At 48.1% G+C, this 26,249-nt stretch overlaps 1 protein-coding gene across 3 annotated transcripts in view; it reads left to right on the top strand.

Moving 5' to 3' along the window:
* Positions 1 to 8,042: 8,042 nt before the first annotated feature.
* The window catches only part of Cracr2a (calcium release activated channel regulator 2A), a 101,589-nt gene continuing 83,382 nt past the window's right edge, over positions 8,043 to 26,249 (top strand). For 2 of the 3 annotated variants that reach the window (XM_037204126.1, XM_037204127.1), the window contains exon 1: positions 12,071 to 12,255. The gene's annotated coding sequence lies outside the window, so the exon portion shown is untranslated. Of the gene's footprint in view, positions 8,236 to 12,070; positions 12,256 to 26,249 lie in introns of those variants that run through there. The other variant, XM_028881533.2, reaches the window with a different exon arrangement.

The following is a 26,249-nucleotide window of genomic DNA, read 5'->3' as shown; positions in this document are numbered from 1 at the left end:
GGTCAACCTGGATCCCGCCAGTGTTCTGGTCTATGGATGGAGCTGTGCCACACTGTCTTTCTCAAGTAGCCTGCTGGCATGGAGGCTTTGTAGGTGCAGGTGGGGGAGGGAAACATTTTGTCCTAGAGCTGGAGGTTGGATGCAGAGAAACGTCCTACACATGGCTCAGAGCTTGATGGAAATACACTCATCCAGTCCTTGAGAAAGTCTGAGTCAGGCACTACAGTTATTGCTTCTCTACCTTACCCAGGTAGGAGCTGGGACCCAGAGAGGTGGAATAACTTTCCCAAGGTCACACAGCTGGTAAGTGACTGAGCTGGGATTTGAACTCAGGCATCTCAGCTCCAAAGCTATTTCCTCCATCATTCCTTTGTCTGCCTCCTGAGTGCTTAACTTAGGACCAGTTCTGATCCTAACCAGCCATGTGTCCTCAGCACTGGCCCACTAGAACCAAGGTCCTCTTCAGTGATATGAGGAAGGTTCCCTGCCTGTCTGTCTCAAATGCTCACCCCATGGATTGGAGAGGCCTGGTGACCAAGGCTCCCTGTGGTGGCTTTACCTGTCTCGGGGTTTTCTGTTGAGCTCCACTGTTCTGTTGCACTCTGTCCCTTGCTGGGTCTTCTTGGTGTCAGTATTGGTCTCAGGTTCTCCAGAAAGCAGGGACCTCTCTAGCATTGGTGGTTTCTGACTCGTCCTTGGATTCAACAGATGAATCTAAGGCACGTACAACTCAGACAGTGGCCAAAGAGATGATTGTTTATAGGCAAGTGAGTGGAGCGTGTCCCGAAAGCTTTCAGAGGAGGTGAGATGTGCATGCTGTACCTAGAAGGACAAGCAGCCTCTGGCAGAGGGGAAGTGGAGGGTAGTCAACCTGTGCCCAGTGCAGGACTTTGTGAGAAGTGCCGGGTCAGCAGGCAAGGAGTTTCGGTAGATACGTAGAGTGTTTTTTCTTGGAGTGCCCTTGGAGGGGATCCTGCCCCAACTTGCTCTGGCTGGTTTCCAGCAGAGCTCCCCATTGAGCTGGAGGACTTTAGTTTAATGGTCTAACACTAGTGAATGAGCTATGGGAGATGCTCTGGAGCCCTGTGGGTCAGGACGGCTTCTAGGACACCGAAGGCCATGGCTGTCAGCATTCCCACCAGGGACAGTTCTGGCCCTCTCCATGGCCACAGCAGATTTTACCCTTCTGGAGACACAAAAGCATCAGGAAGGTTTGCAGGGATTGTTAAACATGCAGGCAGGGCTTGCTTTATGTGGTGGCGTATTAAAACTGGCCTCGGTCTGGGCAGGACAGACCCATCAGAGGCTTTCTTTCCAAGGTGAGGTTTCACGGTGACAGAGATAGCAGCCATGGTTCCCAGATGAGCACAGGGCAGGAATGCAGTGAAGGGACCAGGTTCAATTTAATTTCTGTGGGTGGAGCCATCTGAATGGGGAGAGCCTCCCTGAAAGGGTTGACTGGTTCTTACAAGGAGCCCTGCATCTTTCTGTGGTGTTATGGTCTAGGCTGGTGTTCTAGGAGATGGATTGATAGTCATCCTCAGGATGATCCATGTCCTCAGAAGAGGATGCAGGAGGATCTTGAGTTCAAGATCTCACATCTGCCAGATGGCGACCATGGCACACGAGGCCTCCGGTGTGGCCGCTCTCCTAACTGGCACCAACTTCTCCACAGACCCACAGAGAAAAGCTTACTCTGACTCTGCCTTATACTTTTTATTTTCATCTCTCTGGTTGGCTGGGGGGCTGGGATTTGGGTTTTGTTTTGTTTTTTGTATCTCAATGTTTAAAAATTATATATGTAACAAAAAATTTACCATTCTAACTAAGTGTAGTCCCATCCCAACCTCTTAGGGTTGTGTTTAACACTGGCTGCTGGATGTCCCTCTCTCTCATGATGTCACAGCTTTGCTCTCAGCAAGGTGGCCTCAGGGCTAGGACTCACTCTGGGCTCTCTGATTCCCCGTAATTGGTCTAGACAGAGATGTTATGGTGTTATATAAAACCAACGTAGCTGTCTGCCTGGGTACACTAGCTATAACCAATATTCTACCATATGATGGATTGGGGTATAGATATCATGTGAACCATGTTCCATTAAGATTTGTAACCGGAGCCTTGAGCCAAAAAGATTTGCTTAAAAATAGTTTAATTATACGCCATAGAAAGCTCCTAATGGAATTTACCAAACTACTAAATTAAGCTTTTCCACTAATCACAAGCATATTATATGAGCGTGAGGTTAGCGTTGACTGTAGTCCCCCTCCAGGCCTCTGGAGAATTGCTGGATATTTCCTGGTATGCAGAGGCTGGAGCACCATCCCTCTTCCTGTTTTCAGTTGTGGCTGGGTGGCTTTTCTGTCATCTCTTTCTATCTTGCTGTAGTTGGAGTCTGAATTTGCTCAGGTAAGAGCTATTTATTCCCAGAGTGTGTCCTGACCACGGACACTACCAGCTCTACTTCCTGTTTCTCCAGCCGGTTCTCTCTCTAGCCCCTCCATCTTCTGGGATGTGTCCTCCAGCCCACTTCCTACTGCTTGTCATGGCCTCTCCGTAGATCACACCACCTCTGCTGTGTCATCCAGCCCTTAGATTCTAGGGGTTCAACTTGGCTTGGGGTAAGCCCTAGGGTTCTGACTTTGTAGATGCAGCTTAGGTCTCAGGGCATGTCAGCAGGGCAAGTAGCGGTATACCCAGTAGACCTTCACAGTTCTACAGCCAAGACAAGGTCGTGTGGCATGTGGGCTGTGTCTTAGCATGCCCACTTCACCAGTTTGCATGCCAAGCCTCAGGGAATTTAAACAATAGGGTCTGGATTCCTATGTCCGGTCCTAGTGGGACCACCTACAGGGCAGGCACCTCGGCTGATCCCCCTGCACCAGCTTGGCTCCCTCCAGGAGAAGGGGAGCCTACAAGGTCATCCGTGGAACAACAGGCTCTCTGCTGACTTCCTTCCGCTCTTCTCTGGGCACACAGTCATGTTCCAGGGCCTAAGCCAGCTGTTTATGCTTTAGCCCTGGCTTGGGTCTACAAATGCAGCCAGTTAACTCTTCCTGCCCCAGCCTCTCTTGTACGGACACACACTCACTTTAGGCAGATGCCACTGGGGCTCTGTCTACACCCTGTGAAACCTCTGGGGCTGGGCTGTCCCAGAGAGGCCCTAGAAAGAACTTAGTGATGTCTACAGCTGACTGATCTGTCCTTTCTCAGGGGACACACTGCCCAGTGCATGGCTGATGATGCTTGGCCTATAAACTTCAGAAGACTTCAGAAGCCCTCAACTGGGCTCCTGAGGGAGAGCTCTCATTTTCTGGTCTCTGATGTAAACTGAGCTTTTTTGTTTTGTTTTGTTTGATTTTTGCAAGACAGGGTTTCTCTGTGTAGTTTTGGAGCCTGTCCTGGAACTCACTCTGTAGACCAGGCTGGACTCAAACTCACAGAGATCCGCCTGGCTCTGCCTCCCGAGTGCTGGGATTAAAGGCATGCGCCACTGCCGCCAGGCATAAACTGAGCTTTCAGCCATGTTTCCTGTCCACCTGTCTGGTCCTAATCTCATTGCATAAAGCACTGGGATGGGAGTCTTGATGCTGTTGCTTCAGGACTTGGGCTCACAGAAGACAGAAGTGGGCAGGTAAGTCCTAGAGTTCAGCAGAGGAGCCCGGCCCACCAGGAGCATAAGGTGCTGGCAAGAAGAATCTGTTCTAGCTTGCCTCCACCACTCCCTCTCTGTGGGTAGCAGGCACCTACCTCAGTTATAAAATAGTGGTCCTTCGTGTCTCTGAGGGAGGTCAGTGACAATGTGAAAGCCTTTAACCAAGATAGAGCCTTTTAATTAGTCAGTTAGCTAAGGTTTCATTTTGGATGGTGTAGTATATATAGCCCAGGCTGGTCTAGACTTTGAAATCCTCCTGCCTCAGGACTCCCAGTCTCCAGGTGCTGGGAGTGCAGGAATGTGCTACTATGCATCTTGCCAGCCTTTAAAATAAGAGTTATTTATCTTATTCTGCAGCCTTGTAGTTCCCAGTCACTGTGCTGGGCCACAGTAAGGATCTGTGTGTTAAGACAGGCTAGTCAGTGCTGGCTCAGTCCTGAATGGCTTTTGTCCCCACAGTGACCTGCAGAGTCCACCAAGGGCAGTGAGGCTCAGTTACTGCCTCACAGCCCAGAACTCCCAGCCTCTCAAATTAGGCCTCTCAGAAGGAAGAGGTCCAGGCTCTCTGGAACCCTGGGCCATTTCCATCCACTGGTGAAACAGAGAACGAATTCTGCAGAGTTCAGAAACGAGGCTGTAACAAGGAGCTTGGTGTGTCCCAACAGCCAGAGAGTCTGCCCTCCTTTTGCAAATATTTGCTGAGGGGTGTGGAGGGTGAAGGCCACAATGCAGGATATAAATGAGGGGTTCCTGGGAATACACAGGGATAGTTGGACACCAGTGCACCTGACCGGATGTAGATTCTAGTCAGCCCTGTTCACTTGGTGTCACTGTGTACAAATATCTGTACTATGAGGGGGAAACTGAGGCCAGAGCAGCATAGCCACTCACTTAAGGTCACACAGTGACTTAGTTACTACTGTGTGGCTGACACAAAAACAGCTTGAGGAAGGAAAAGTATAGTGTGGCTGTGTGGATTTTACTTACACCGTTCAAGGTACAATCCATCAAGGCAAGGAGGTCACGGCAGCAGGGCCTTGAGGCAGCTGCTCACACTGCATCGGCAGGCAGGGAGCAGAGAGCCACGGGCACATGCTACCACTCAGAGTGCTTTCTCCTCTTCATGCTGGATTTGGCATACCTGCTAGGGAATGTTGCCACCCATGGTGGGCAGGTCTTCCTACCTTAAAAATGCATTCAAGATAACTAGCCCCTCCCTACAGGCATGGCAAGAGGCCCATAATGATTTTAGAATCTGCCAGATCGACAGGACTAATCATTACACATGGCTAGTAAGTGGGAACCAGAATTCCAGTGTAGGCACAACAGCTGCAGAGCCCACTCCGACCACAGAGCACGTGATAAAAGTGATGCTTTCTACAATGCGATTTGCTGCTCACACTGCCATTGCCACGCTCTGCTTTTTCAATTTTTATAGCAAAACACGGGTTTTTAACACTAGGTCTGATATAGTCAACGATGCACTTAGCATTTCAAATGTAATTATGGCAGTGGAAACATGTAGTCTCTGAGCTGAAAAATGCTCTACAAATAAGAACAAATTATTGTGTCTAATTTGTGAAAAGGAGACAATCAGAGATGTTCAGTGGTTTACCCAAGGACATGGGAACAGCACATGGCGCTGTCAGGGTGTCAGCCCTCGTCATGGGACTGCAGGGTGACTGACAGAACCAGGAAGCCTGTGCTGCTGGCCCTTATTGTCCTTTCTTGTTGCTTGGGCATTTTTCTTTCTTTTAGTTCTTAATGAAACTGGGAGTCAAGGCATGGGTGGGGGTGAGGGTGGTGGTGGGGGTGTCTCTCAGGATGGGGTTGTGGCAGCTGAGTCTTGTAGCTGGAGGCAGAGCTCTGGGGCAGGAGGGTGGAGAGGAGAGGCTGGGCTGCGCTGTGAGTGGGCCAGTATGGATGTTATAACCCTATAAAACCCAGGCAATGAGTCGTTTTAAAATAGGGAGTTAAATTGGAATGCAGGGTCCGTTCCTCCAGTGTACACATAATACAGATGCAAATGTTCTTAAGTAAATAAAACAGAAGTATGTTTGTTTAAAAGATCCAAGGATTGAACCTGGAGCTGTAGAAGGTGTCAGCACTGAGCTCCTCGGCAGGTGCGTGTAATAGGAAGGGCGGCCAGGCAGACGTTTTCAGTCTTTGCTGAGAGGCACATATCACTTGTTTGCTTCTTCATTCATTTTCCAAGGGATTTGCTTTCCAGATCAGAAGCTGTGCAGGGGCTGTTTCATGTGTGTTGGCTTTATTTATTCTTCACGAAGTCCTTGTGTGCCTGGCACCACTATATGAGTTTTTAAGATGAAGAAATGTACTCTCTGAGACATTAAGTAACTTGGCTGCCGTTCCCTGGACAGTAAGAGATGCAGCGAGATAGGGATATATCTTACAACCAATCTGCTATTTCCTCAAGACATGCGCAAGAAAGCCTTTTCATTTTCTGTGTTCCTAATCTCAGATCTTCCATTTAGGTCTTCTCCCTTCCTCTCTGAGATACATTTCAGAAACTTTCCTTCGTCAAGGGCGGCATGTGGCAGTTTGTATTATCCTTCCTGGCTAATGCCATTGTTTCTCTTGTTCTGAGAGGATGCAGTCCTCACATGTTGGAAGTGTTTTCCCCCTCTGTTTTGGAGTGTTTGTTGCTGATGAGAAGCAAGCTACTCAAGTGCCAGCCGCTGTGAAGTAACCGAGCCTCATTGCTGTTTTTAAAACATTCTCTTGGGAGTGGGGAGGTGGCTCAGTGGGTAGAGGGAGGACCTGGGGTCAGCTCTCTGGGATTCTGTAGCAGTGCAGGCCGGTAATCTCAGCACTAGGGGGTGGGGTCGGGAGAGCCAAAAGGATCCTGAGGCCCCAGTGGTCAGCCAGTCTAGCCAATCAGGGAGCGCCAAGGTCATTGAGAGACCTTATCTCAAAAATGCTCCCTGCATTCCACTACTTAACTAGCTTTCTTTACTCTGATACAGGGTGGTACCCCCTGCCTAGAGAATGGTGCTTCCCAGATGTGCTGGGTCTTCCTACATCTATTAACATTCAAAACACAGAGATACTCACACAGGCCAACATGATTTAGGCAATCCTCATTGAGGCTCTCTTCCCAGGTGATTCAAGGTTGACATTTAAAACTCACCAGTACAAGGATTGACAGGATTGCTCAGCAATGAATTACACTATTTCCCTGTCAGTGGACATGGAAGTTGTTTCCTGTCTTGGTTGTTGATTAAAGTGCTGCAAATTGATAAGAAAATGCAAAAATGTATTTAAATCATTTTTTTGTTTTGTTTTGTTTTGTTTTTCGAGACAGGGTTTCTCTGTGTAGCTTTGCGCCTTTCCTGGAACTCACTTTGGAGACCAGGCTGGCCTCGAACTCACAGAGATCCGCCTGGCTCTGCCTCCCGAGTGCTGGGATTAAAGGCGTGTGCCACCACCGCCCGGCTCATTTTTTTGTTTTTTTATGTTGCTAAATGTTCTATTCTTTATTTTTTGAATAATCTTCCTGCTATCTTCAAATCTTCAGTTTTGAGTCCCTGGAGTCCAGAAAAAAAAATGTAATATATCAGAGGAGGTACAAAACACCTCATAAACAATGGAATTTGAACATGTTGTAGTGTGTACCATTGTATGGTTAAAAAAAATGGGTCCAGTGAATGGAAAAGGACTGGGGACCCTGAAAAGGAGGGAGAGCATGTGATACTGAAGTCTGGGGCTGTTATAATCAGGATCCCATGTTTGTGACTCTGGAATACGCACTTAGGAGCCTCTTATACATCACTTAGGATAATCTCAGCTGCAGGTTACCTCCCCCAAAACCTCAATTCAGTGAATTGAAATGATTATAGTTACTACATAGACAGCAAGAAGTCTGAGGAGGGTGAACGGGAGTGTATGGTAGGTGACTCAGTGATACCACCGGGGTTGTGGTTCCTTCTGCTCTGCCCTCATGCTTCTGCCTCTTGGTCACAACGTGGCTGCAGGAGCTCTGCTTAATGTATGAGATCACACAACACCCCTCAGAGGAAGGTGGCAGGTGAGTGATGCCTGGAACTCCCCTGGTAGCCTTCTTATGTCTCATGCTGAGAGAAGAATAGGTCGGGAGCTCACCCCACCTTGTTGACAGCCAGAGCCTTGTTGATTTTCATGGGCTGAGACTCTGGGGCAGGTGATGAGGTTGCCACCGTGAGTGGTGAGTCTGGAGTGTGTGAGAAGAGGAAGGGATGGCTGAAATTTCTTAGGAAGCAGAGCTGTTCAACTCAAAGCCTGCTCCAGTGTGAAGGTTCAGCTACTCCAAGGTCTGTTCTGCCCTGACAGTCAACACTGAATCTCTCAAAGTCAAAGCAAGGATTTCTTTCTCCCATTCTACCCACAGTCCATGCACTGACCCCAGCTGCCCTTCAGGAGGCTGGCACTAAGCCACCAGCTGCTTATCAAGGGCGGGACAGTGGTGACGTGCGGCTCTTCCTCCATGAGCCCTGCCTGGACACTTGACTCTGCCACATCTTCCCCAGGACAGCTTCTCTGGAGGACCCTGGGATTCAGAAGGAGCTCCGAAAGCGTCTAAGCAAGTGCGTACCTGGGTATGAGGATGCTCCTGGGAAATGTGGGGTTTCCTGGACATGTCAGGTATGCTAGAAGCTGGGCCAAATAAGTGTTCTGAATGACGATAAGGAGATCTCTGCGCTCTCTCTCTCTCTCTCTCTCTCTCTCTCTCTCTCTCTCTCTCTCTCTCTCTCTCTGTATGTGTGTGATTGTTTGTAGCACTTTGCCATTAAAAAAACCCGTCAACTCTAAAGCATACTTCTGAACCACCTGTATCTTCTCCAGTCTTCTTGAGAGAGTTCCCTTGAGCTACAAATGGGTCATCGTCCCCTCCAGGCCCTGCCTCCTCCACCAGGAGGAGTGGGTAAGAAGCTAAATGGGGAGACTTGGACCAAGGACAGCAGATAATGGCCATAGGCAGGGTGTTCCCAGGATGCAGAAATTGGCAGACAGCCCGACATCTTAAAGTATGTCCAGAAGACCTGGCAAACGTTCCTCTGCAGACAGAGGTTTCGGGAGCAGCTAAAACAGGAGGCAACAGGAGGTGGAACCCAGGAGGGGACAGCATAATGGCAGGCAGCTGGGAGTGGCTGCTGGGGCATTCACTGGCAGGGCAGGAATATATGAGACAGGACTCATTTGCCCCCCCTCATGATGTTGCTGTATTTGATGTCTCTCTAGAATCTTCCATCAGAATGTCAATTCCTTCAGAACAGTCATGAACTATGTTATTTCTCTTCTAGTCTCCACAGTCGCAATATTCGATTATGGTTTTTGAGGCACTTCTATAAAACATGGTGTGACCAGTCAGGATTCTAGGATTTCCCTTCCCGGTACAGTCATCGGTCTCTGTTGAGAACACACTAAGATGTGATAGTATCAGACCTGCGGTCACTTTGAGGTAGGCTTTCCTAGGGCTGTTGTAACAAAACACAAACTGAGTGATTTATAACACAAACATCCAGTCCCCCAGAGCTGGTGGCTGAAAGTGGGGAATCAAGGTGCCTTCCAGGTTCTGGTTAGCTTTTTGATGTATGGAGGCTCCTCCCTGCCTCTCCCACCAAGTTAAGGGATCCCTTAGCTTGCAGCCACATTGCTCTGATTTGTCTCTGTCCCCCTCAACATTCTAGAATCCTTGTGCATCTTTTCTGGGACAGCTCATAAGAATATAGTCACATTTGCTTTGGGGCCCCTTCTACTCCAGCGTGGCCTCATCTTCACTAATTGCACCCCACAACCTACTTTCTGAATGACATTATATTCCGAGATGCTGGAGCAACCACTAGAACCTTCCTTTTTTGAGGTCAAAATGCATCCCAATAACATTAATCTGTTCAGTGCGACAAGAAGAACATAAGGAGGGGCAGAGGGAAAATGCCAACCGTGTCCCCTTGTGCTGCCTGGAAGTGTCAGGGAGAAGTAAGACCAGAAGGAACGCTTGGCCTCTGCTCCAGCTGGGGTTCAGAGGAGCACCCCACAATACTCTGCTCGAGAGGAGAAACTGTACCTTCCTGTCATGTCCCATGTCTGGAAGGATAAGCAGGACAGGGACCATGGCAGAAAAGAACAAGGCGGCCTTAAATGTTGAGGGATGCTCGGACACGCCATCTGCCCCGCGCTGGACACCTCAGAAGTCCCCACTGCCTTGAGGAGCTGAGTCATGGCAGAGCTGAAGGCGATATCTCCCCTAGGAGGCTATGGACGGGTGCCTTACCCCGGTGGCGGAGGAGAGCTACCGGGCTCAGTCAGTGCCTTGCTAGGTTGAGCAGCCTGCTGCTCCCCAAACCTGAAGCTCAGCCCTCTGCTGCCAACTTTGCTCCCCGCCATTTGGAAAGTCCTCAGGGCAAAGGGCATGGGCCTGAGGCCACCAGGCCATCTGAAGCCTGGCTGTGTGCTCTTTCTATGTGGACTGTTTATTTACAGGTACAGTGGTTGAAAATCGAGTTACTACAGAAGGTGTTTAGTGAGATATTGTCCCTGCTTCATTTACACATTCTGACCTGTCTCTAGTAGGCTTTTAGTAGTTCCAAATGCATCCTTCCAGATTTGTTTTTAAAACTGTATTTGTGTGTGTGTGTGTGTGTGTGTGTGTGTATCACAGGGGATAAATGGAGCCCAATTTACTCCTTCGATCATAGAGGTCTTGGGGATCAAACTCAACTCATCAGGCTTGGTAGCAGTGCCTTTGCCCCCAGGCTGGTGTCAAACTCATCATTCTCCTGCCTCAGCCTGCCCAGTGCTGGCTTGCAGGCAGGTATCACTGCTCTATCCATTGCCTCATTGTGCAGTCATAGCAGACAGTCCACACTTCTAAACCTCACCGTTTCCCACTTAACTCATCCTGCTCTCTTCCATGGGGCTTCCTCGGTGTCTTTGATTTGCTGAGACAATGGCTCACACAGCCCAGGCTGACTTTGAGCCCGCTCACTCTGTAGCCAAGAATGACATTGCATCCTGGGATTACAGATGTGTCTCTCCACAGCCCAGTTTGCTGGCTATCAAACCCAGGGCCTTGTGCAACCCTAGGCAAGTGCTCTCCCAATTGAGCCGTATCCCCAGCTGGGAGCTTCCCCATGGTGCAGTACCCCATTGGATAGCTGACAGGGTAGTTTAAGTCATTTAGTGCTTCAGGTAATGCTGTCCTGAGTTCACTGCCTTTTTGTATTGGGTCTAAATGTGTATAACATTTGGAATTTCTGAGTTACCTTTGAAGTAGCCAGCGGACCCAGAATTTGGCTTCTAATACCACTCAAACACCAGCTGTCTCTAATACTAGCCTCTTTCAACTGACATCTTCCCTATCACCTTTTCCAGTATCTCATGGTTGAACCTGAGTGATGGCCTGTCAGCATCGCAGTGAGATTAAGAAGGAAAATTAATCTTAATGCTTACGTCATCCATAGTGGAAGGTGAGAGCCAAGGAGCCTGATGTGTTCAGCTCAGGAAGCTCAGGAAGGCTAGCGTCTCTGTAAATGGACTCTACCTTATTTGACTAGCTGGGCCATTTCTCTCTTTGTCTTAAACCTTGAGCTTGGTTTGTGTTGTGAGGTCCTTGCCCTTGTCTCAAAGGCAGAAGAGAAGGAACTGGGTTGTCTGGTTGTTCTAGCATTGTCTGGGTAGTGGCTTAGTAACCAGCAGTAAAAATGGGTAGAACTACCTGTGAGTTACTTTTCTCTTGGCTGCAATCAAACACCCGATGAGGAGTAGCAATATACGCAAGAGGGTTTATTTGGCTCCCTGGGGAAGAGTGTTGGTGGGGGGATGGCTTTTATGTTGGAGGTGGGAGCCTGTGGCATGGCTTGTTCCCATCTGTCCCAGTGCACCAGGAAGCAGAGAGCTTTGGCCCAGAACCCCTTTATAAATCATAACCCCTAGCTCTACCACCCTACGCCTGTCAGCAAAGCCCCACATCTAAAAGATTCCAGAACCTTCTGAAGCAGCATCACTAGCTGGGGACAAAGCATTCAAACTCACTAGCCCATGGTGGGCAACCAGAACCTCATGAGGGGTGATATTACGTAAGGACACAGCCCCAGAGAAGAAGTTTCACCGCTATCCATAGCACCTTTGGACCCCAAACATGGATATTGAGCAACTTCTGCATGCCAGGCCCCAGCTGGGTTCGAGAGATAAGATGAAAGAGTTACACCCTGATGCCCACAGCTCTTTTAGGACAGGGCAGCAGAAAGCGCCAGTGTTGCCAGGTAAATGTGGCCTTGGCATGACACAGGTGTGTCAGCTGGCTCATGAAAGAAACAAAGAAAAGGATTCACCCTGGAGTCAGGAGGTGGGCAGTTCCTGACTGTCTTGAATCTTCATCATTTTTTTTTTAAACAATGCCTGACGCAGGAAGGAAGTGGGGGCCCCGAAGTGGAGGCTGTGAGCTAAGGTGTTGAGCCATCCTGCCCACAGTTCCGATGACTGGCCATGACAACGGCCAGATGGGCTGAGCCTGGTTTCAGTTTTTCACACTTGTGATCGATTCTTTCCTCCAGCCTGTTAGCCAGGTGGCCTCCTCGTTGGACACTCACCTCTTCCCAATGAAGGTAATGAAGCCCAGACTGGGCAGAGGAGAGGAGAGTCAGGACCAGGAAAGGGTGGCTGATGGGTCACGGTGTTCTGCAACATCCCCAGAGATGAGAGCTCTTCAGACTCACAGGCCTGGGCTGCTTGTTGCTTTCATGGCTTTGTACTGGTGCTACCGCCCCCTCAACCCTCCAACCCCACCCTGCACCCCCCACAGCCCCCCAGTTTGCATGCAGCAGCATCTAGCATCTGTGGTTATCTTTGAATAACTGGGTTTTGCTTTACGTGTATTCTTTCCCCGAGTATGGCGGTAGCAAACCACAGCAGCCTGCAGGCAGAGTGGGTGGGAGGGAGTCTGCCGTTTCTCAGACAATGCTCGGGTCTGCAGCTGCAGCTGGTGCTGGCGGGGGCATTGTAGCAAATGAAGGTGCTGGAACAGCCTCTGGGTGGTTGCTGAGGTCTCTTCCTTGAGCTTCGGAGGAAGGAGAAATTAGAAAGTACTTGTTACAGGTTGGAAAGGACAACAGATGTCCGGTGGGGGTCAGACAATGGGCATTTCTAGTGCGTGTCACTGGGCTGATCGTCGTGTGGTGACCCTGAGATGTGTCCTGTACCCTTCCTGTTCTTGGGAACTAGTGATGGGAAGAGGATCAAAATGTATGGCTCACCCAACCTCTCTAGCTTTGCTCCTCAGAAATTAGCTGTAGTCCTAATGAGGTTGATGCCGCTCCCTAGAGGACAGAGTCATAAGTTGTCAGAGAAATTATGTCAGAAGCCCAGGAAACCTTTTGTTGGGGAAGAAAAGTATAAACGGCATAAGGACAAAGTCTTGGCGTGCTGGGATCCTTTCCCCTCTCCTGCATCTGTCTAGATTAGAGCATTTCCAAACACCTGTGAAACTGAAAGGCTCCAGGGTGGCGCGCAGTCCTTGTGAAAGCAGGAAGCCACCCACTGGTTTATAGCAGCAGAATGGAGGTGCTTCCGAAGTTGTTGGGGTCAGAATCTGGGCTCTGGCAGTGCCACAGCTTGTCCACATGTCCCCCAAGATGAGGAAAAAGAGACAGATGGGGAGAAAGCTCAGTGGGTTAAGTGCTTGCCGGTGAGCTTGAGCTCCACCCCTGGTATTCACATCGAAAGCTGGGTGTGATGGCAACCTCTCCTAACGGGGAGGCAAAACCTGGCAGGTCGGGAAGGGGGCGTCCTCTGGCCGGCCAGCCTAGGCTCATCAGTGAGCCCCAGGTCCCAGTGAGAGGTCCCTGTTCTTTAATATTCACCTCAAGGAGCGGGGGGAGGAGCTTGGTTGGGAGAATTGCCTGGCCTGCATAAGGCCCTGGGTTCCATGCCCAGCAATGCATGAAATCCCACGTGGGGCTGCATGCTTGTAACCTCAGCGCTTGGAAGGCAGAGGAGGGAGGCTCAGGAGTTGAAGGTTATCCTTGATCCATGGCAACTTTGAGGACAGCCTGAGATTCATAAGGTACTGTCTCAAAACAAAACAAACAAACAAAATTCTAGGACCCTGCCAAACACCTCCCAATTCCACCTCTCTCTCTACACTGGTTGTTTTTACTGTTAAAGAACGAATTATGTCTCAATCATGTGGATAAAACTTGCAGATTGGGGATGTGACCTGTGCCATGTCACAGCATAGACATCGTTCTGGCACTGTACTTGTGAGGCCTAGCCCATGTGCAGGAATAACACATGCCTTTGCTTTCTCTGCTTTTACTTTTGTGCTTGGTTTTGGTCATCTGTGCTTCCATTAAAACCATTTCCTTCTTCATATCCTCACACACAGGCTAGAAAGGGACTTGTCATCCCTTAGACTGAAAAAACAAATTTTGTTGCCTCCTACATGGACCTGTTACTTACCTGTATTTTTATGGGAGGTGAATTCCACTGGTCTTCCACTCAGTCTAAATATGTTCATTGTCAGGCTGTGTATGCACTGACTACTCTGTCACAGGTCTCAAGGCAGTTATTATGACCATCTTCACATTGACTTACATGCCATTAAAAATTGTGAATTTGGCGGCTGGAGATATGGCTCAGCAGTTAAGTGCACTGGCTGTTCTTTCAGAGTACCTGGGTTCAATTCCCTAGTACCCACATGGTGATTTACAACCACCTCTAACTCCAGTCTCAGAGCATCTGACACCCTCTTCGGCCTCTATGGGCACGTGGTACACAGACATACATGTAGGTAAAACACCTATACACATAAAAATAAACAATACAACTATTAAAAGACTTTAAAAAGTTGTGGGGTCCCCCCCCCCTTAAGACTTCAATTAAGGCTAAATGATGCAGATAGCGACTAGTTTATCTAGAAATTTTATTCCAGGAGGTAAAATATGGGTATTTCTAAATATTTGCCATGGAGATGGAGCACTTGGGATACCATAGCATTAAAGAATCTGTAAGGTTGGGAACATCCTGTGCTATGTTTATGGAACAGTAGCTGATTGCCTGAGATTGCATGTCTGAGCCCTTGACTTTCTGTTGCTCAGTCAGATCATTAAACAGCATTTGTAGTCAGCTCACACTGGCATGTCCCCTTGTCCCATGCTGGTGGTTTATGAATGTGGGCAGATCATTATGTCCCACCCTCTGAAGGTGTTGATACTTGCAGCATCATTGGGAGGGTCTACTTTTGAAGTAAATCCTGTATCCCTTCCTGCAAACATCTCCAAAGGGATTATGACATCCCATCTTCAGGCTACCAGCTTGGACTGAGAACAGTTAACGTGGGAATGTACCTGGTTAATGATCAGCCAGTTATCTCGTGTGTGGAGGCATCTCCAGGATGCAGGAGTACAGCTCCATGCCCTGCTTCCTGCTGTCTTACATGATGAAACTTTCATTAATGATGCCCGAGAAGCAGGGTCCTCCCTTACTCCAAGGCTGGCTCAGCAGGAGAGGAGCTGAGAGGTTTCCAGAATGCTCTATAGGCACTCACAAACTACATTAGCGGATATGTGTCTATGTATACTCCCAGGCCTGATTTGGAACAGTGAGCTCAGAAAGGGCCAGTAGTGTGGGAGCAGAGATGTCACTGGAGGAAGACACTGTCTTCAAAATGTACCTGGCAAGAAACATCCAGGGACAGCAATGTCTTGACCAGGGGGCAAGGCAGGGCCTGATTAAGGAACAAGGGTAGGGGAGGAGAGCAACAGAGGCATTATTCTTAGTTCCTAGTCATGAGCTCTGTTGACATTTGATGGCCCGTTGTCATGGAAATGAACAAAGGGTATAGGGATACCTTGGTTTCATTTTGTAAGAATAATATTTTCACAGAAGGAGAGCTCTTCCTTCCACAGATGGGTGAGGTCATCTGACACGGCCAGGTAGATCGCCATTGCTTCCCCAGTTTGCTTCCCCTAATGACTCTCTCCTTCTGTTTTCATGCTGACTATGTGCACGTGTGTGTGCGCGCGCGCGCATAAATCTTGGTTCTTGTCTATGAGAAATAACATGCACTATTTGTCTTTCTTTCCTGTACCCATTTCCCCATCATGCTCCCATTCCCCTTGGGCTCTTTCCTCCCCTGGTACCATCCCTGCCTACTTGCCCGTTTTATTTGGATTCTGCATGTGAGGGAACACAGGCAGTCCTTGTCCTATCTAGCTCAGCACGATGATCTCTACGTCCACTCATTTTCCTGCAAATGACAACTCCGTTCTTTATGGCAGAATAAACTCCACCATGCAGACATATCACATTGTGTTTGTCACTTTATCTGTTGTTGACCGGCATTTAGACTGGTTCCACATCTTCGCTATTGTGACAAATTCTGCAGTAAGCACAGATGTGCATGTGTCTCTGTGGTGCCCTGGCATAAAGTCCTTCAGGTATATTCCCAGGAGTGGGATAGCTGGGTCACGTGATATTTTGTTTGTAGTTGGGTATCTCCTGTCTTAATGTGGAGAGATATGCTAGACAAGGACTAGAATGCAGCTGTGGGTCTTGAGGACCAGTTTTGGGATCCTCTGGATGGGAGAGGGGTGAGGTAGAGCTCATTCTGGACAATATTTTGCTTCTGGAAGCCCTATCACCATTCTAGCCCATTATGCTGGATAAGGAGAAGGGCCTGTCCCTTGAGCCTGTGACGTGGGGCTGAGATTAGGAATGGGGATAGAGCCAAAACCAACACAAGGATCATTGTTGCTGTTGCTAGCCCTCCCTGGGGCACTTGCCCTGTGCTTCTAGGGCAGAGGTACAACTGAGCAATAACTATGCCTCCTTCTGCTTGGCAAAACCAGGATGCTTCCCCAGAGTGGCGCGAAGGGTAGATAAAAGCATACTAATGGATACCCCGAGCCGTCGAGAAAAAATGACTCCCCAGGAAAGGGCATGGAAGACACCAGACACCGATAGCTCTTTTAGGCTCAGGAAACCCTACTGGGAGCAGACAAATCCTGGCCTCAGAGGGCTCAGAGTCTAGCAACAAGACAGATTCTCTCTGGCTGCACCAGGGATCACTTAATTAGCACAAACAGAAATCCTGAGGAGGGTGTGTGGTCCTCCTTGCACAAGAATATACAACCAAAGGCCTAGCCTGGAGGATTGCAAAGATCCTCTTGTCTAGTGCAAGCCATTCACAGGTGAAATCCGAGGCTCAGAGCAGGGTAGAAAATTAGCAAAGGTGGCCTGGTCTGGTCTATGAATGGTACAAAACGGAAGCCACTTCTGCGCCACCCCACCCTATCCAATCCTGCTTTCATCAGAGCTGAGGATGGACTGACATGTGTAGTGAGGGCCAGCTGTATCAGCATCTTCATGGATGTCTTGGGAGCAAGGGGCTTTTAATGAGGAATATAGTGGATAGGAGAATAGGTGGATGCTGGTCATAGCCTGCCTACAGGACCCATAGTCCTATTTCATATAGGCAGGAGCTATTCTAAGTAAAGGGTTAATCCCCATGGGTACCGTGTGCCCCTGTGTTGTCACCAGAGACAGTAAGCATGCATGATGCAGTTGCTAAGAAACAAGTCAGCTCTCAGCCACAGCAGGACACTAGGCTTCCCAGCCCCTTTCCTTATTTCCAGTCCCTGAGTGTCTGTGCTAGTCTACATTAGGGCTTCTTAAATGTTTATCCTCATGAGCCTTTACACCTGAGAAATTTTTATGTGATCTGGGTTTATAGATATATAAAATAAGAATGCAAATCAAGTATTCACTAATAGTAAACCATAATACAATTCATTTTAAAGCAATTATTTGATATACATAATCTTCCTATTTATTAAAGAGGAGAGAGATTTTGCATACTAGTAAGGCAGCTGTGTGTGTTTGTTTTTACATAAAAATTAAATATTGACTGAATATTTTATACTGCACCTTTAATCAATATTTTGATTTTACAGTCATCAATACTAAGAATGCTGCCTCTATAAATACAAAGTACAAAATGGCAGAAGTATGTTTAGGATGATTTCAGAAATCATTGGAAAGTCTGTCCTAATTCCAGGCCAAAATTCATTTGATAATTTTTAAATGAAACTCAAGTCAGTAATTCAAACACCAATTAAAAATTTATTACTTTCTAGTTTTATGTGTGTGTGTGTGTGTGTGTGTGTGTGTGTGTGCGCGCGCGCGCGCGCGCACATATCACAGCACATATATGGAGATCAGAGGAAAAGTTTTAGAAGTCCTTTCTTTTACTGTGTGAGTTCAGAGTACCAACCTCGGGTAGTTAGGCTTGGTGGAAGGCACCTTGACCTTCTGAGCCATCTCACTAGACCTAAACAATTTTTAAAACCAAGCATCTAATACGATACACTTTAAAGCTATAAAATTTTAACATACTAAGGAATGCGATAGGAAAAGTCTTGGTTTCCCACAATTAATCCATTATGTCTCTGTAAGAAGCGACAATGTTGCATGTGCAGTAAAAGCATGACATTCGTGACATGCTGTGGTCTCACATCTGAGCTGGTGTTTCCGACTGCATTCTTCAGGGCTGCCTGGAATGATGTCGTGTGCAGCACAGTCTGCCCGTCTACGGTCAGAACCAAGGCTGCTCTGAAGTCATGCCACATAGTATGGACAGCACTGCCACACACACTTTGATTCATGGCGTGTTTCATTTTGAATTAATTGCTGGTCATTGTGTGTTCAGAAACCTTTCTGCTGTTACCAAATTTCTCATGATCCCTGCACCCAGTTTCCTAACCCTGTGCAGGGCTGCAGCCCACATTTAAGAAGCAAGAGTTTAGTTTCTAGATCTGGATTGTGGTCCTGCTCTGGTCTGGTCTATGCCTCCCACTCTTTAGCTCCAGCTTCCGTACTGGCTCCAGAATGTTGTGGACTCTCTAATGACTGTCCGCATGACCCTGGATGTGGTACCTAACAGTTCAGATCATGGAATGAGAATGAACGTGCACAGTATCCCACAGGGTCTGGTTAGGACCCGTCCAGGCAGCTAAGGTGTCTAGCTCAATGCCTGCCGCATGTTCCCGTATGAACTCCCATTCTGAAATCTACAAGTAAAGAAATAGCCCTGTTAGAATTCAAAGACTCCAGGAGCTTGTTGAGGTCTGTATATGGTACTCACCGTGCTGGGAACTGTGGTTCTAAAACTGAATGAGCCTCGAATGTAAAAACCAAGTGTAACCGTGGAAGCTGTAACATGTTAACAAGAAACACAGAGACCATGAGAATAAACTGCTGGCCCACTGGGCCCAGGCCTGAGCCTGTCTCCCTGGACCCACCCCTACCCTTCACTCTATCCTGGGCTGATGGTAATACTCACTTCTGTTTTCCTGATCACATCCCATGCTTCTCCCCTCCGCCTGCCTCCCCTTCTCACTGCTCCTCTGACCTGGACTTGCCTTCCTCATCTTCTAGATGCCCAGCAGGACCACCCCTACTCCCAGTTGAACCCATTACCCTCATCATTTGTTTTCTATTATCTGCCCTAATTTCTTTTGAAAAACATTATAAAAATAAATGTACATATAAAACAGTAAAAAAGGAAGTGCCCCCCATAAGCCTAATAAACAGATAACCACCATTCACATTGATTTTCTTCTGTTCTTTTTTCAATCTCTCTCTCTCCTCTCCCTCCCTTCTTCCTTCCTCTGTCTAGTTTCAGTTTATCATGTACATTTATTTTTACTGGACTGTAAATTATTGAGACTAGAAAAGGGCCAGGTGCCAGTGGCTTCAGACCATTACTTAACACATCTTGAACCTGGAGTCCCTTTGTAACGGCCAGTGGGAAGCCTCCAGGTGGACTTGCTTGGCTTTGGAACCTACTTAGTTCCTGCTGGGAGGACACTCTCTGAATTTGAGCACCAGAAGTCCTGGCCAGCCAACCCTTCTGCAGAATGGCCAAGGAGAGGGACCAAATCCTGACCCAGATCAAGCAGCTGACTGTGTCCTGGCGCAGGGTGAAGTGGGTTCTACATCCTGCTTCAGATCCTCCTAAGTGCAGCCCCAGCCCCTGTCGTGGGTCTGGTCTTGTGTTAGGGTGACACAGCTGATTTTTGGCCACTTTAATCCCCTGTAATATTAAGTGCTTCTGAGTTCTGCCCAGAGGAAAACAGTGAGGTTTTGATGCTCACCAACTCCTAAATTTAGAATATCATTCAAGAGGCTCCAGGGCCAGGCTTGGAAAGAGAAATAATGGCTGTTTTCCTAAAAGCTTAGTGTGAGGAGCTAGTGCAGGGTCACAGGAACTCACACTTCCGGCCTCAGGGGACAGGGAAGCAGAGTGAACACGGACAAACAGCAGGAGATGCCCAGCACCAGGATCCTTCAAGTGGAGATGGAGAGGCCGGAGGGGATGTGCTGGGTCCTCTGCTTTAGAACAGAATGTAGAAAATTCCTGGGTAAGGCTGGCAAGATGTGGGAAACAGATGCAGGGTGATGAGTCTGTTTGCTGAGTTTTTTATTTGAGTGTGGCAGGATGTCTATAATTCATATGTTTGCTTTGGGGTTTTTTTTTTTTTTTGTTGTTTTTTTCTCGAAAAGGAGTGTGACCTTGTGGAGGCCATTTCTAGAATTCAGTATTTCTTAGAAAAATTTATTGTGAGATTCAGGAAAAATTTGTGAGGTTTTGACTTCTGATAAGGATGGAAAGTCAATTCAAAGTAAAGAGTACCTGTAAGCAAACACATCACTGATGTGGGTTGATGCTAAGAAACCTCTTGTTCTTGGAGCATGAAGAGAAAAGAGGGGGAGGAGGCAGAGGGGGCAGGAAGGAGGGGAAAGACACTCTTTCCAGCCCACACCCACCATTGAGAAGTGAATGGTAGAGTCTGGTGAGTCCCTGGTCACCGGGGAGGGCAGGAGGAGCTGGAGGCCAAGTGACTTGCCCAAGGTCAGGACAGGATTCGCACCCACATGGCAGCTAGCAACTGCCAGTCACCACAGTTCAGGGGATTTGGTGGCCTTTTCTCACCTCTCTAGGCACTGCGTGCACATGGTGCATGGATCTGCATGCAGGCAAAACATTCGCACATATAAAATAAAATCTCAAAAAATTGAAAACAATAAGAATGCAGTTAGCACCTGGTGGACACCAGGTGTGTACCAAGGCCGCTTGCTAAGGACTCCATATGGGACACATTTCCTTACCTTCACCATGACTTTCCCATGGAGGTGGTGTTTTCATACAGGTGCAGAGACTAGAGTAATCTAAAGATAACTGCTGTAGGCCACACACATGCGGAGTGCCTCTCTAGTACTTAAACCCAAGGCTGTTTAAGTCCAAAGCCCTGTGTTCTTTGAACAAAGAAGACATAACAGTGTCCACCGAGGGTCACATGGAGGCTGAGCACAGGCTCTCAAGCCTCCTAAGGCTCTCGTCACCCATTTGAAGGACACTCTGCTAAGCTGGAAGGGTTTGAAGATAAAGGTGTCACATGAAAGGGTCCAGGTGAGACATCTGTATCCCCAGGCCCAGCCCTCTACCAGCTGCCAGCCAGGAGCTGTAACTGCAGGCATGTTTTTATTGCAATGAGGTAGTGCAATCTTTGGATGTCACATGAGAACGTTTGTGTGAGGCAGATAAGACAGTAGCTCATAAATGATGGGTGTAGATGGCGGACATCTTCCTGGACCCTAAAATGCCATATGGAAGTTTCCCGGTTATCAGTGTTGACATAATTCAGCCAATGATGTATACAGGGAATTCACCATAGGCTGGGTTACAGAGACACGCCCTGGAAAATCCAATGGCAACTGCGGACAAGTTTTGAGCCAAATTATGTGTCCCCGCTAGACGGGAGCACCGGGAAAGTTCTAGGGGGTGCTGGTGGGGGCGGGGGTACTGCAGGAAAAGCTCAATGCGCAGTGACCCAGCTAGCCAGGTGTCTTCAGCATTGGCCATCCTGCCCGGTGCTGACACCAGACACATGTTCAGCCTTGAGCATTGCTGGCATTTCAGAGCACAGTAGGGAGGTACTTAGCAACCTGAAGGCAAGCCCGGGGCAGGTAAGAGGTCAGAAGTCTACCCACCAACATCTGGAAAAGAAAGGGCTCACTCCTGAGGCAACCCCCCAGCCACTGTTTCTAAACAGGATCACTTCAAGGAACATCCGAATCTGGGACTGGTGAGACCGCTCCGGGGGTAACATGCTTGCCGTGCGAGCGTGGGGTTCTGGGTTCCCATCCCCAGCACTCACAGAGACAGCCCACACAGTAGTGCACACTTGTGATCCCAGTGCTGGGGGCGCGGAGACAGGAGGATGCCTGGGGTTTGCTGGCCAGTCAGCAAAATCTGTGAGCTCCGGGTTCAGTGAGAACACTTGTCTTGAAAAAACAAAAAGTTTGAGAAGCAATTAAGGAAGATACCTGATGTCAACCTCTGACCTTACACATCCACAGGCAGCTGCAGCCACAGCCACAGCCACAGCCACAGCCACAGCCACAAATGCAAACAGGACGGAACACCTAAATCCATCCCTTTCTGAGGTGGGCTTTGAGCCTAACCTCCTCCTCCAAAGATGGTCCTGACATTTCAGTCACGGCTGTCACCCCGCCCCAGCCTTGGCACCCTGCCAACAGTAGAACCGCTGTGTCATCCATTCAGCCACTGACCTCCTTCCTTGTGTTTCTGCCTCTGGCTCTGTCATCATCACTGGTTGTACCCACCCCTCCCCCAATTCCTAGCCTTCTATGACCTCTCTAGGAGCTAATCATGTACACACTTGGGACATCTCTCATCAGCTCGGTGGTAACCCACCTTGTTCCAAAGAGGGGAAAGGGGGACATTTCATCCTTGGAGATGCACGCCCCGTTTTTCATTAACTTTTCATTTTGCTGGGCCCGCCATCTCTTCATCTAGAACATGCATCTTTCGAGAAGCAGACTGGTCTCTGGCGATCTCAGTCTCCACTTTTGAGTATCTGTCTGACTTCTGTCGGTTGTAATCGGGGACAAGGTCTGTCTAGATCCTGAGCGAAGGGCTACTGTCCCAATTCGGCCTCCTCTGATGCTGGCTGCTTGCACACTGCCTTGTAGGGACTCCAAGTCACTACAATGACTGGGAGTTGGTAGGTTTGGGGGTTTGAAAGATGCATTCAGTAAGTGTAAGTGTGATTGACAGGGGTGCAGAGGAGGGACTAGGCTCTGCAGAATCCTATTGGCTGCTTCTACATCGCTCTGCCCAGCATCCCTGACATAGTTTAGGGGAGGAAGGACTGACTTCGGCTCACTCTTTCAGAGGATTCAGTCCATGGTTGCTTGGCCTCATACTCTCCAGAGCACATCATGGTGTCAGGAGCAGGTGGTGGTAGGGATCTCATGGTGGCCAGCAAGCCAAGTGAGAGGAGGGCAGGAGGAAGGAGAAGGAAGCAGCCAAGGTCAAGATTTTACCAAGGACGTGACTTCCTCCCTGTAGACCCCACCTCCTAAAGTTTTCAGAATTTCAAAATATTGCCACCAGCTGGGGGTCTGGGTTTGAACACCTGAGTCTGTGAGGGGCATTTCATATATAAATCATAGCAAGTGCTCAGTAGCTTCCAGAAGGCTTCAGCTACAAATAGAAGCAAGGTCAGCTACAGACAGCCTGTGAAATAATAGAATGCACACTGGCCTAGAAGAGAGGGACTCGAGAATCCTTTTTATACACAAGACTTGTTTCTCATGTAACCTTGAGAAAGTCTTGTAAGTCTCGAAGGACATATTTTTGTGAAATTGCTTTGTAAACCTAGAAACAACATCACTCTATAGTCTGGCCTCTGCCTACTCAGTTGAATTGTGTTTCTTATTCACTTAAGCTAGAGAGGCCAATCTTTTTATTTACAAAGTTGTTTTTCTCCCCATATTGTAAATATAGTAATAGATTGTATTTAAAAAAGGAGAAAATATAGAACAGTGCTTCTCAATCTTCCTAATGCTGTGACCCTTCAATAAACAGTTCCTCACGTTGTGTTGACCTGCCCCAACCATAAAATTACTTTCATTGTTACTTCATAACTTTAATTTAGCTACTGTTATGAATTGTAATGTAAACACCTGATATGCAGGATATCTGATATATGACCCCTGTGAAAGGGTTGTTCAACTCCCAAAGGGGTCACAACCCACAGGTTGAGAACTGCTGATATAGAAGAAAATCAGAACAATCCCTTTAAGATTCCCAGCTAGACAGAGCACTCCTGTTATGAGCCATCCCCAGAGGCTCGTAGTTGAAGGCTTGGTCCCCAGCTGGTGGCACTATTGTAGAAAGATGTGAAAACTAGGAGTAGATGCCTAGCCAGTGGAAATAGGTCACTAGGGATCTGTATTGGGAGCTGTATTTTATCTGCAGGCCCCTCTGTCTCTTTCCCTCTGCCCACCATGTCCTCCCTGTCATCAATACAACCTCTGCAGAGCCCAGAAACAACAGATCTGGCTAAGCACAAACTGAGAGCTCTGAGCCACCAGCCAAAACAAATCTTTCCTCCTTCGGGGACAAATGAGCCAAACAGTGCAGCTGCTAACATCTCATGAGTGGCCCTTGTCACGCTTTCCCCAAGAAGCACTTGAGGTGTCTGCAGCTGGGAACAGTGTAGGACAGCACCTTTCTTCTGTCCTCCAAGTCCCCTGGCTTTGCTGAGGGCTGTTGGTGAGTAACCAGTGCAAGAGGGAGCCTCCCCACTGTGGTTGCTGCCAGAATCCTGATAGCAAGGCCAGTGAGTTGTGGACTCGGTGAGCACCAGTAGGTGTCTTAGAGGAGGGAATGTTTTCCCCCATCACTTTTCACTGTTTGAATGTGCTTATTGAGTGTGGGTATTTATTACTGTCACTTGCCATGGTGTGTGCTTGCTAAAGTCACCTGCTGCTGACTCCTGGCCATGGAAGAGTGCTTGCTCATAGTAAGTGATCCCAGAGTGAATGGATGAGGACAGTGGCCTCATACAGAACTGGAAGCACCTGATGAGTATTTACCTCACTTGGACTGAGTGTATGAACTCTAGAAAGGCCAGAATCTTCAATACTATCCATCTGCTCTCCTGGATCTGCCTGCAGCTCGAACTTTGACTTCAGCAGAAAGGATGAAAGCTAATTCCATCTTTTATTGCTCCTTCAGCACTTGAGGTATGTTCTCAGTCCATGCTGCTTAGCACAATGACCAACATACTCTGTAACATTCTTTCCTGGTTCAGTTTGAATACTCAAACTAATGGTAGACAGAGTGCCCATGTCTTCCCTGTTCCAAAACCTATCCCCCTTTCTGGCACCATTTTAGTCTATTTTCTGTTACTATAACAAAATACCCATGGCTGGGCATGCTTTGAAAAAGAGATGTGTATGCAGTCTATTACCCAAGCTGGATTATATTCTAGTGATGGCATCATGGAGGGATTGCCAGTGAGAGTAAGAGATCACACAGCAGCTGGGTGGTGGTGGTGGCATGCTCCTTTAATCCCAACACTCGGGAGGCAGAGCCAGGTGGATCTCTATGAGTTCGAGGCCAGCCTGGTCTACAGAGCGAGATCCAGGACAGGCACCAAAACTACACAAAGAAACCCTGTCTCAAAACAAAACAAAACAAAACAAACCCAAAAAAACAAAAAAACAAACAAACAAAAAAAACCCAACAACAACAAAAAGATCACATAGCAAGACAGGAAGCAGAAAGTAGTCGAGGGGTCAGGCTCTGGCTTTTGCAACAATTTGTTTTTGTGAGAGCTAACACTAGTCCAAGGTTTTTGTTCCCAGTCAACTCCCATTAGGCACCACTTCAAGGCCCCCCTACCTCAATATTGGCACACTGTGGACCAAGTTTCCAAAGTAGAACTCTTGGGTGGTCAACCATAGCCAATCACAGTGAATCCTTGTAAGACAAAGCACTAAATGGTATTATTAATTAAAAACAAAACAAAACAAAAACAAAAACCCGGAGCCAGATATTGGGGTTAAAATCAAGAGATCAGAAAAGCAGAAAGAAGTCAGCAACGTTCTCACCACTTGGAGATCCTCAGCCAAAGAGACCTACTTCCTGTATACCCATGCCTATATGCCTTTCTGTTCTGCCATCTCACTTCCTCTCTCTGCCCAGCTACATCACTTCCTCTTCCTGCCCAGCGCTGTCACTTCCTGTCTGTCTGTACAGACCTCCAGACCTTTATGGTTAGTGCTGGGATTAAAGGTATGTACCACCACGCCTGGCTCTGTTCCCAGTGTGGCTTTGAACTCACAGAGATCCAGAGGGATGGCTGCCTTCTGAGTGATAGGATTAAAGGTGTGTGCTACCACTGCCTGACCTCTATGTTTACTATAGTGACTGGCTTTTCCCTCTGATCCTCAGATAAACTTTATTGGGGTACCCAGATAAAATATCACCACAAATCCTTTTTTGTGGTCTGCCATTATGGGCTTTCTTCTAAACCCTACTGCATCTCTGGATCAGTCAGGGCCATGAATCCGGCCACAGTCTGTATCTCTGCCTTTGAGGTGAGCTTTGGTGCTGTGGGTAGCATCAGCAGATTGGAGGCAGTATTTCAGGAGGGCTTGCTGAGATCTGGGGCTTCTGGCGTGCAGTGGACCCCACCAGGCCAGGCTACGGCTGCTAAGGAGG

This window comes from Peromyscus leucopus, chromosome 3 (genome assembly GCF_004664715.2).
Source record: "Peromyscus leucopus breed LL Stock chromosome 3, UCI_PerLeu_2.1, whole genome shotgun sequence".
NCBI classification, from domain to species: Eukaryota; Metazoa; Chordata; class Mammalia; order Rodentia; family Cricetidae; genus Peromyscus; species Peromyscus leucopus.
Note: the sequence above shows the minus strand (reverse complement) of the source record. Positions and strands in the feature narration are given on the sequence as shown.